This window comes from Elaeis guineensis, chromosome 1 (assembly GCF_000442705.2).
Source record: "Elaeis guineensis isolate ETL-2024a chromosome 1, EG11, whole genome shotgun sequence".
NCBI classification, from domain to species: Eukaryota; Viridiplantae; Streptophyta; class Magnoliopsida; order Arecales; family Arecaceae; genus Elaeis; species Elaeis guineensis.
In genome coordinates this window covers 149,163,912-149,174,687 of record NC_025993.2, presented here as the reverse complement: position 1 = coordinate 149,174,687, position 10,776 = coordinate 149,163,912, and positions in this window count along the sequence as shown.

The window sequence follows — 10,776 nt, the reverse complement described above, 5'->3', positions numbered from 1 at the left end:
AGGTTTTGCAGAAAAGTAAGTTTTGATTTCTGATTAAGGATGAATATGCGGCACCCCTATACGTCATATGAACACCCCATTGAATGAAAAGAGAGGGTCTTAAAATCTTACTTTATTCTTATGACTAGACGGCCATGAGGAACACCTTAATCAGAAATATAAATTTAACTACAAAATTAGTTAGATCTAAATTAATATATCACATATACAATTTAAGATTTAACTAATACATGCTTTGCATACATCTCATGTATCAAAAATAAATCTAATTAACATGCTTTTAGATCTGATACATCACATGTAATATCTGAAAAATAAAATTTAAATTGAATAATTCAAAATAAAAACTATTATAGACAAGTTACTAGAACAATTCTACAACTAGTCTAGGCATGCAACAGATCAATTTTATGAAATACTTAAAATTTTATTTTTTATTTTTTGATCTGATTATAATAATTATAACATAAAAAAATAAAAAATAAATTATATTTAATTCATATTTTAATCTCATTAAAATATAAAACTTAAGACTATTCATGGATTCAATTAATCCTAGTCTAGTTATGCATCTCATGCACGTTAGATCTTCTTAGATTTAATTTTAAATATTTTAATTTTAGATCCTATCATATCTGATGTGATATCTGAAATTATTTAATATCAGATAAATTAAAATTAAAATCAAATCTAAAATAGATCTGAAATAGAGCCAACAACCTGGCTCTGATACCACTTGAAGAAAAAACCGCCTTTTTCCTATGTAGGATCTTCCAGATTTCACCAAATCTGGGGTGGAATAAATTTTATATTTTTTATCCTATGCTATTTTAGATCTAATATCTATTAGATCTAATTTTATTATCTGATATTTAAAATTTAAAATTAAATCTAAAAATATGAGAAATATAGACATACCTTAAGGGTAATCTAATTACCCGTAGATGATCGCAGTACTGCCTGAGGTTCTGATGTAGCCACACAAGCGTCTGTCCTCTACCAGTATCCACTTAGATAGGATCTAGAATGTCTTCTCCTCATGATTCTACGCTCCAAAAATTAGGTCAATATCCGATTTGAAAGTACTTCAAAACTCCTTCTGAAGTTGGAGCAGCAGCCTGTCGAAGATGTCCTGCAGTCTTCTGTTCCAGGCGTCACCATGCCTTGTACCTTTGCCAGATGAACATCCAACTTCTTGGAAGTGAAGAGGGGAGAAAGGAGAGCAGGTAGGACATGGAGAAGAGGGGAGGGGGCAGCAGCTAATAGATTTTTTGCATAAAACAAGTTCTATTTCGAAACCCTAGGTGCAACAGGGTTTATATAAATCCTGTATGCTGCGTAGTGCCACATCATTCGATCAATCAAAAAATTACAATAAATTTTGGAAAAATTTTGATTGGTGGAGTGATATTATCTGATCACATCAAATAAGAATCTCCATGCTCTCTCCTATGTTGGCACCAACATTGGATAAGCACAAATAAGGTGGCGCCAAAGAGTCCAAGTTTATCAGGACTCTTTGGTTCTTATCCATTTGGGGCACCCACTTAAATCCAATTGAGCTCATGCCATAATCTGATTATGGCACCCAATTTGAAGTGGTTTGGATATGTGGACACTCCACAAAAATTCTTCAATGAATCCTCTTCAGTTTAAGACCCATATGTCAACTTTTGACAGATGTCCTAAAATAAAATTGGCAGGTGTTAGAAATTAGCAGGTGTTGTCTTAAATTCATCTCATAAATTAAGACAAGCCTTTTCTGAGCTGGACAAGCTTCAATTAGACTGAAAATTTTTTTTTCAAGGTTCTCTGGATGAGCCAGATTATATTTGGTTTAGTAGAGACAGAAAAGATTACACGAGAAGAAAGTTAGGCTCAATCGAGTGCTAGCATGATTTTCTTGAACCTAATTGGATCTTATCCAAATCAATTGGGGTAGCCCAATTGATGACATCCAAATCCTAACCCTTATTTGTGTGATCCAGTTAGGTTCAATTCTGTATGGTAATGAGACATATCGTGATCTCATCATCGACATCTTCGAAACTCCTTTCGATGGATCAGAACTCTTCTGATTCAGACAATTAGAATGATCGATCATCAAAATCATTCTAATTGCTTTCAAAATCCATCAGTGACACCTAGCAGTATATGGTGGCAACCCATCAGAGCTGAAGATGAACCTCTTTATGCAGCTACCTGTGTGATTGAGTTCCTCTATCATGAGTCCCGACTGAATTAGGGTTAAGGTGAACTCGTCAAACCCAACATCAGTCATATGAATCAATTGATCGATCCAAGTCTGATGTGAAATCCAATGGAAAACTCTTTTTCATTATTTCACTCTGCCATGGCCATGGGCTTAAGAACTCGATCTTTCGATCATCATAGGACTACTCCTCTCATCTACCGAGGTTGATAAATCCCATCTCGGTGCGATCTGGTTCCTACAATAGATATGCTACAGCCAACATACACCTCAGGGTTTCGAATGACTAGGAGACCAAGTTATGGTGTAGTCAAACTATAACACACTCAAGGTGAACCGTCGATGTACCTCAGATCAAAGAACTAGACACACAACTGTAGCATCGAGCTAGTCATCGATGAGAAGGTAGACTTCCTTATGATTGCTCGAGGTGGTCACGCTCAGTACTCTCATTCTCAATGAATACTTATACTCTCGCTCTGGTGTCTCCACACCGTAGACTCAAGACTCATCTACCCTAAGAAAGCATCGTATACCAACCTTCCGGATCGATCACCATCCTCGTGATGATCCTATGGTCAGGAGTAGTTTATGAGTTAGTTATGTAAATTCATGCTTTAAATTTTCAACTCTTAAAAATATGAATTTATATTTCCACTAACTCAAAGGATGTATCACAGACACAATGTACATAATGTGATAGAAGAATAACCCTTTTATTCATTTATAGTCAAAATTATAAATTTGCCCTTAGTTCTGTATAGGAATGTGTCAGCCGATCTGGCATCTAGGGCACACATCTAACAGTAAGAACTGTCTTCCTTAATGGTGATCTAGAGGAAGAAATTTAAATCCAAGAATTTTGTTATTAATGTACAAGAGAATATGGTTTAGAGATTAAAAAAATCTATTTATGAACTTAAATAGACTATTAAATAGTGGTGTCTCAAATTTAATAGGATAATCACTCCCTTTGGATTTGAAAAAAATATTGTTGATCAATATATATACCTGAAGATTAATGAAAGTGAGTTCATAATTTTGGTATTATATATAGATGATATTCTACTTGCCAGTTGTGATCTTGATTTACTTAAGGAACAAAATAATTTCTATTCCAAAATTTTGAGATGAAAGATATATTGGTGAAGCCATTTGTGTAATTGACATTGACATTCATAGAGATAAATCCTTAAGATTACTTGGACTATCTCAAAGGACTTACGTCTCTAAAGTATTAGAAAAATTTGGGATGAACAAATATTCTCCTAGGGTTGCTCCTATTATAAAGGATGATAAATTTAATAAATCTTAATGACCAAGAATTAAGATAAAGAGAGACAAAATAAGTTCATAACTTATGTATTTGTTGTTGGGAGTTTAAAATTATGCACATATTTATGCATGTCCAGACATTGCTTTTGCTGTATTGATGCTAGGGCATTATCAACATGATCCAGGAATGGAGCATTAGAAAGCTACAAAAAATATCATGCTTACTTGAAGGGTATAAAAGTTTACATGCTTATATATAGTCGATTTTGAAGGAATTTTTTTTGATTTTCACACGCATGTTTTAATTAATCTCATTAATTAAAAATTTCATATATTAATAACTAGAGTTTAGAAATAAAGGAAGATAGATCTAATCTATTTCATAACTAAAACATAACAAAATACATAAAAGTTACCAAAATCTTTTTGTGAAAAAATACTCCAAGATCTGATCTCCAAAGTTTATTAGAGAAAAATCATCCTGAGATCCCAATGTACGATAAAGAAAAGACTTCATAAACCCAATAAAGAAAATACTTTTTTCTTTCGTACCTTAGCACGGATAGATGAACTTCACAATAGATGATCATGGAAAGGTCTTCTTCCTTCTAGCCATGCAAACACCTAGCCTCTTTGAGTATCAACACAGAGGATAAGAATAGATCAGTAACTTTTTAGTTCTCTAGGATGCTAACTCCCTTATAGAATCTTTGCTTGATAAAGGATGTTCTCAACGTCTTGAGAACAACAGCAGTACGATGGCTTCTTTAAGATCCTTCTTGCTAAAATCAGAATTTTAGCAACAAGAGAGGAGAGAGAGAAGCCCTGGGATGTGAGGAGAGGGACACTATAAGAAAATTGATTATTAGCGACGGCATCTCACCATCACTAATAATAGACATGCAGTTACTAATGGTATTAGCGTACAAGCCGTCGCTAAAAAATCATCAAAAAAATGTCAACACTGAAGGTGCATATTAGCGATGGCAAAAATACTGTCGCTAATAATAAGTATTAGCGACAGCTTTCCATCATTTATAATATTTTTTAAATTTAAATTAAAAATTTTAAAAAAATATTAGCGATGATTTACTTCATCTCTAATAAGCCATCGCTAATAGTCTTTTAGCGATGGCTTTACCATCGCAACAGCCATCGCTAATCATAATTTTTAAAAAAATTTCAATAATTATATTTATTAAGATATATTATAATTTAATTAACAAGTAATTATATTTATTAAAATATATTATAACTAAATTAAAAACCAACATATATTTATGGATATTATAACAACTAACGATTAACTATCACCATCACAAATAAAAAATTAATATTATATATTATATTAAAATTAATTATATAAATAATATTACTCAAATATCAAATATATTACATCAAAACTAAAAACATCAATGAAGATCTTCCTCCTCCTTCTCCTGTACATCCTCTGCAACAGCAGGTGGATGAGCAAAATATCCTAGATCCTATAACGAAGAAAAATAAAATGTTATTAATAATTTTAGAACTAAATTAATTAAAATAGTAAAATTAAAGTAATTAATGCATCTCAAGCATAAACTTTTATGGAAGAATATATTTTGATATACTACTCTAATTTTGAATGGATTATTTCTATACATTCTATTCGATGATATAAAGTTATAGACACCCCCAACCAGTAGTCCATCGGATAGTTAAGTTAAATTTTGATCCCTTGGATACTCTCTCTCTCCCACTTGAAGTCAAAATCGATCAGAGGAATATATTTCGATATACTCTTCTGATTCTGAATAGATTTTTTTACACATTTTATTCGATGATATAGAGCTATAGATACCTCTAGCCTATTCATCAGATGGTTAAATTGAATTTTGATCTCCTGGATAGCCCTCCATTCTGCCTCAAGCCTAAATCAGCATGGAGAGGTATATTTCGATACATTTTTTTGATTCTCGAATGGATTATTTTTATACATCTCATTTGATGATGCGAATGTATCTACACCTCCATCCCATCCATCAGATAGGTAGATTGATTTTTGACCCCTAGATCTCCTTCTTTCGACTCAAGCCTAAGTATGTAAATCTTCTAAGTATAAAAATTTAAAATAAATAAAAAAATTATTAATACTACTTGGCTTATCTGCTATGATAGCTGTGACAATGAGCTCAGCTGATCGCATAAATATTGGTCTTGGAGAATCTCAACAACTGTGTCATGGATGACGTTCCTAAAGCTTTGAAGTCGCTGTAAAAAAATCTCTGCATGACCTCCTCAATATGTGCATCACCTCACGTCTGGATTGTTAAAACCTGAGAGGAGGATGTCGAAGATCAACAAACTACTGAAGGATCGAAGCTATGCCCGACCTTATGACTTGGCTCCTCACTACAAGAAAATGGCCTTTTTGTGATGATTTTTTTTGCAACGAAAATTTTTTCATCGCCAATAAGCCTATTTACGATGTATCAAAATTTTTATCAATAAAAAAATATGTTTATGATGCTTTAATAATTTTATTGCCAATAAAGAATATTAGTGATGAAAATAGAATTTCATCATAAATAAAAGTTATTTTTGATAATTTTTTCATCATAAATAATAAAATATTATTTAAATTTTAAATATCCAAATATTAGTGATGAAAATATTTTCATCATAAATAATTCAAATTTTTATGATGAAAAATATTTTTTTGTTACAAATAACTATTATTTATGACTAAAAATTTTCAATACTAATATTTGAAAAAAATAAAAAATTTAAAATATCAATATTATAGATTATTTATGATGTAAATTTTTAGTCATAAATAATTTAATTATTTGTGATAAAAATTTTAGTTATATCACAAATAAAATTTATTAACGATGAAAAGTTCATCGTTAATATTTAAAAAAATTAAAAAATTTCAAAATTTAAGATTATTTGCAATGGAAAAAAATATGTCATAGATAACCAAAATATTTATGATGAAAAATAAAAGTTCCATCATAAATAATAGATTATTTATGATAAATTTTTTTATCATAAATAATAAAAGAAATTAAAAATTTAAAAATTATAGAATATTTATGATGAAAAAGTTATGTCATAAATAATCTATTATTTATGATAAAATATTTATTTTCTATCAAAAAATTATTGATTATTTATGATGAATATCATCACTAATATGTGAAAAATAAAAAAATTAATTTTCAAAAATGACACTATTAGCGATGAAAAATTTTTTATCATAAATTATCAAGCATATTTGTGATGGAAGTAGATTTTTCTATCACTAATAAACTTATTTTAAAAATTTAAAAATAAAAAATAATTTATGATAAAAATTTTTCATCTTAAATAATCTACTATTTGCAATGCTATGTCGAATATCTATCGCAAAATCATTGCTTATTTATGATGAATATTTTTTATTATCAATATTTAAAAATAAAAAAATTTAAAATTTTAAAAATTAGATTATTAGCAATAAAAAATATGATTTCCATCACTAATACCTTTTTTTATGATAAAAATTTTATTGCTGATATTTAAAAAATTTAAAATTTAAAAAAACTTTCTTATTAAAGGATGTTTAGATATATTATAGTAATTTTTTTATATTTATAAAAATAAATATTAGATAATTTTTAAAAAATAATATGTACACAAAAAAAGTATGTAGAATATTAAGATGAATATGTAGTAATATAAAAAAAAATAGAATTAAAATAAAGTTCTTCATAAAAAAATAAAGATAACATCAATTAAGATGAAATTTAGAGAATGATAATTTTAGATACTTCAGATATGTAGAATACAGGCCAAGTATATATGCATCCGTACACATGAGTGATTTATATATAAAAATAAGGAGGTACACTAAACAATATATAGATGAAGTGGTAAGAAAAGAATTGATATTTAATGTCTTTAAATCAAGTGAAATGAAGAAAAAGGATTTATATACTCGATCCTAATGAGTTTGGGATCATAGCTTAGTTGAGTTGAGGTGAGGCGAGTTGTATATTTACAAAAATAAATATAATTTACTTCTCTATAAAAAAAAATAAATACTAATGTAGTACAAGGAGAAGAGTCCTCCACATTATTAAATTTTTTGGTATAATAATGTGAATTAAACCCTTTATGATTCTTATCAATAATTGACTTAAATTGTGATTTATTTTAAATTGATATTTTATCTCTAGCGAGTAGAATTATTTGTACTAAAATATTTCAATAATTGTATGCAACTTTTAGTAGATTAGTAATTTACAATAAATTTATAAACAAAACTATGCCTTTTGTAGGAGCAGTAATGATTGTGCATCTACTTTAATAAATAAGTTAATTATTTTCTGTAATGCCACAATAGCCATGCATTTATATTTATATATAATATATATAAATATATCTACACATCAATTTAGCAGGATCTGATAAGTCTTTTGAATGAGATTCTAGATTATTATATATATTATATAAAATTTTAAATATATATACTTATGTATATTATATATATATATGTATGTATATATATATATATATTATTTTTCTATGAAAGCATCACATTGCTCATGCTTTTTTTCATCACAAATTTTTTTAAAAAATAATTTTTTTCAATAATTATTAATGATGAAATAGCTTTTTCGTTGCTAATAAATTAATTAATGATGAAAAATTTTCATCGTAAATAACTTTTTTGTTGAAAAAACTTTTTTATGGAAAAATATTTAGATGGGAACTATTAGCGACGAAAAATTTTCATCGTTAAAAAATTATTAGCGATAAAATTTTTACTTTCGTCGCAAATAATATTTTTGGGGGGAAAATATTTTTTTCAGCAGAAATTTTTTTTTGGCAGGAACTATTAGCGATGAAAATTATTTTCATTGTTAATAATGTTATTAGCGATGAAAATTTTTTGTTTCATCGTAAATTATTTTTTTCTTGAAATCATTAGCGACTAAAATTTGTTATTAGCGATAAAATTTTCGTCGCTAATATATTGTGTCCCATCAAGTCCCATCTGAAATCATTTTCTTCCCGATACCCCCCACTCTGGTTTCGCGTGCTCCCCCTTGCATCCCCTCTCTACTCTGCCCCCTCTCCTGGCTGCCGCATTAGCCACCATCATCGTCCTCCATCCCGTCGCCATCACCGTCACAGTCACCGTCGCCATCACCATCGCAGTCACCGTCCGTCAATAAGGTAGGCTATTTTTTTTGGTGTGTTCTCGGGCCACCGGTGGGCCGTTGGGGATGGGGGATGGGTGGGTCGGGTCGGGCCGGGTCGGGCCGACATGGACGGGGCCAGGCTGGTGGAGACGAGGTCGGGGTGGGTCGGGCCTTGCCGGGCTGGGTCGGGTCGGGTCGGCTCGGGTTGCGCAGGTCGGGTCCGGGTCGGGCTGGGGCCTGCGGTGATGGGTCCGGGTTGAGCCGTGGCCGCGGGGGTGGGGTCGGGTCGGCATGGATGGGCTGAGGCCGGTGGGGATGGGGATGGGGGGGTTGGGCCAAGTCAGGCCAGCGTGGAGGGGGTTGGTGGGGACTAGGATGAGGATGGGCAGGGCCGGGCCACGTCGGGTTGGGCCGGGCTGGGGCAGGTCAGGCCGGGTTGGGTCCAGCCGAGTCGGTTTGGGTCGAGCCGGGGCCTGCGCGGAATGGGTCCGAGTCGAGCCGGGGCCTGCGGGGATGGGTTCGGGTCGGGTCGTGGCTGACAAGGATGGGGCCGGGTTGGCGAGGATGGGGCTGGGCTGGTGCGGTTGGGGCGGGTTGGTGTTGACGGGGTCAGGTCGGGCCAGGCCGGCGGGGATGGGGCGGGGCTGGTGGGAATGGTGGCTGGCCGGGGATGAGCTGACGGGGATGAGGCTGGGTAAGGCCGGAAGGGGCCGGGCCGAGACTTGATGATAATGAGGCCAGGGCCGGTTGGGATGGGGCCGATCCGATGGGGATGGGGTTGGGCCGGCGCGGATGGGGTTGAGCCGCGGGAATGGTGCAGGGCTGAGCTAGCGGGGATTGGGCCGGGCCAGTGGGGATGGGGTCGTGCCGAGCTAGTGGGGATGGGGCCGGGGCCAGGTCAGGCCGAAAGGGGTCGGGCTGGGCCGACGGCGCAGATCGGGGCCTGCGAGGATGGCATTATGAGCAGCAGAGATGCATATTATTTAATTAATTATATTTATTATATATTATTTTTTAGTGTTACTATTGAAATTATTTAATTATTTGATTAATTATTTTTTTCACTAACACAATGCACATTGCTGTTACTTGTTACAATTTAATTATTTTATGTGCTATTTTGTATGTTGTTAAAATTATAAATATAAAAAGTATTTCTATTTTAGAGAAAATTCTATTAAATTTTTGATGAAAAAATTTCAATACGAAGTTATTCTTTTTAGATAAATTAAAAATTCATCTTCGAATGCATGTTCAAAGATGGTAGTTAAATTGTATTGAGCCGTAGATTTTCATTCAAGAGTCGATCTTCATCGAGATCGAATCTTGAATGTCCTATATTCAGACTTTTTAAAAAAAATATATATTATTATTGTTAATAGTTGATATTTCATTTCATTATGTGGTATTCAGTAGTTATCTGTCCATTATTCTCCAGATATATGGTGGATAGGGTGTATAGGTACCATATTCATATCGTATACTTGGAGAACCATGGAGAGATGCTGTCAAATTTTCACAAAAATGAAACGAAATATCCACTAATAGCAATAATAAGATTGTTATTTTTTTGAAAGGGATAGGGCCATACCTGTTAGTAATGATTTAAAATGGATAGGATCATATATTTTTACTTTATTAAATTAATGAAAGAATATTTTTTGTGTTACTATTCAGTCTGTATTTTTTAATATATATTATTTTGTATAAAGTGATCCAGATCTGGATTTGGATCGGGATTTTGGTTGAACTTCAGATCGCGATTCAGTCTGAAATTCAGATCGGGATCCAAAATACCACTGAACTTTTTTTTTGATTGTTAATGATTTTGTTTTGTTGTTAGATGGATATCAATAAAAATTGGATGAATCCTAGAGATATTTTTTTATCTGAATATCGAAAAGGAGTTCGAGATTTTATTGAGTTTGCACGGTATATGACTGACGTGCTAGTCAGATAAAGTATCCACGTAAGAGATATATCAATATAGTATATTGTCATATAACATTTGTTGAGGAGCATCTGCTATAATATGGTATGGATAAGAAGTATACTTGTAGGATATGGCATGGAGAGGTTGATCTGAATGAAGTGGTGCATGACGAAGATGATACTGAA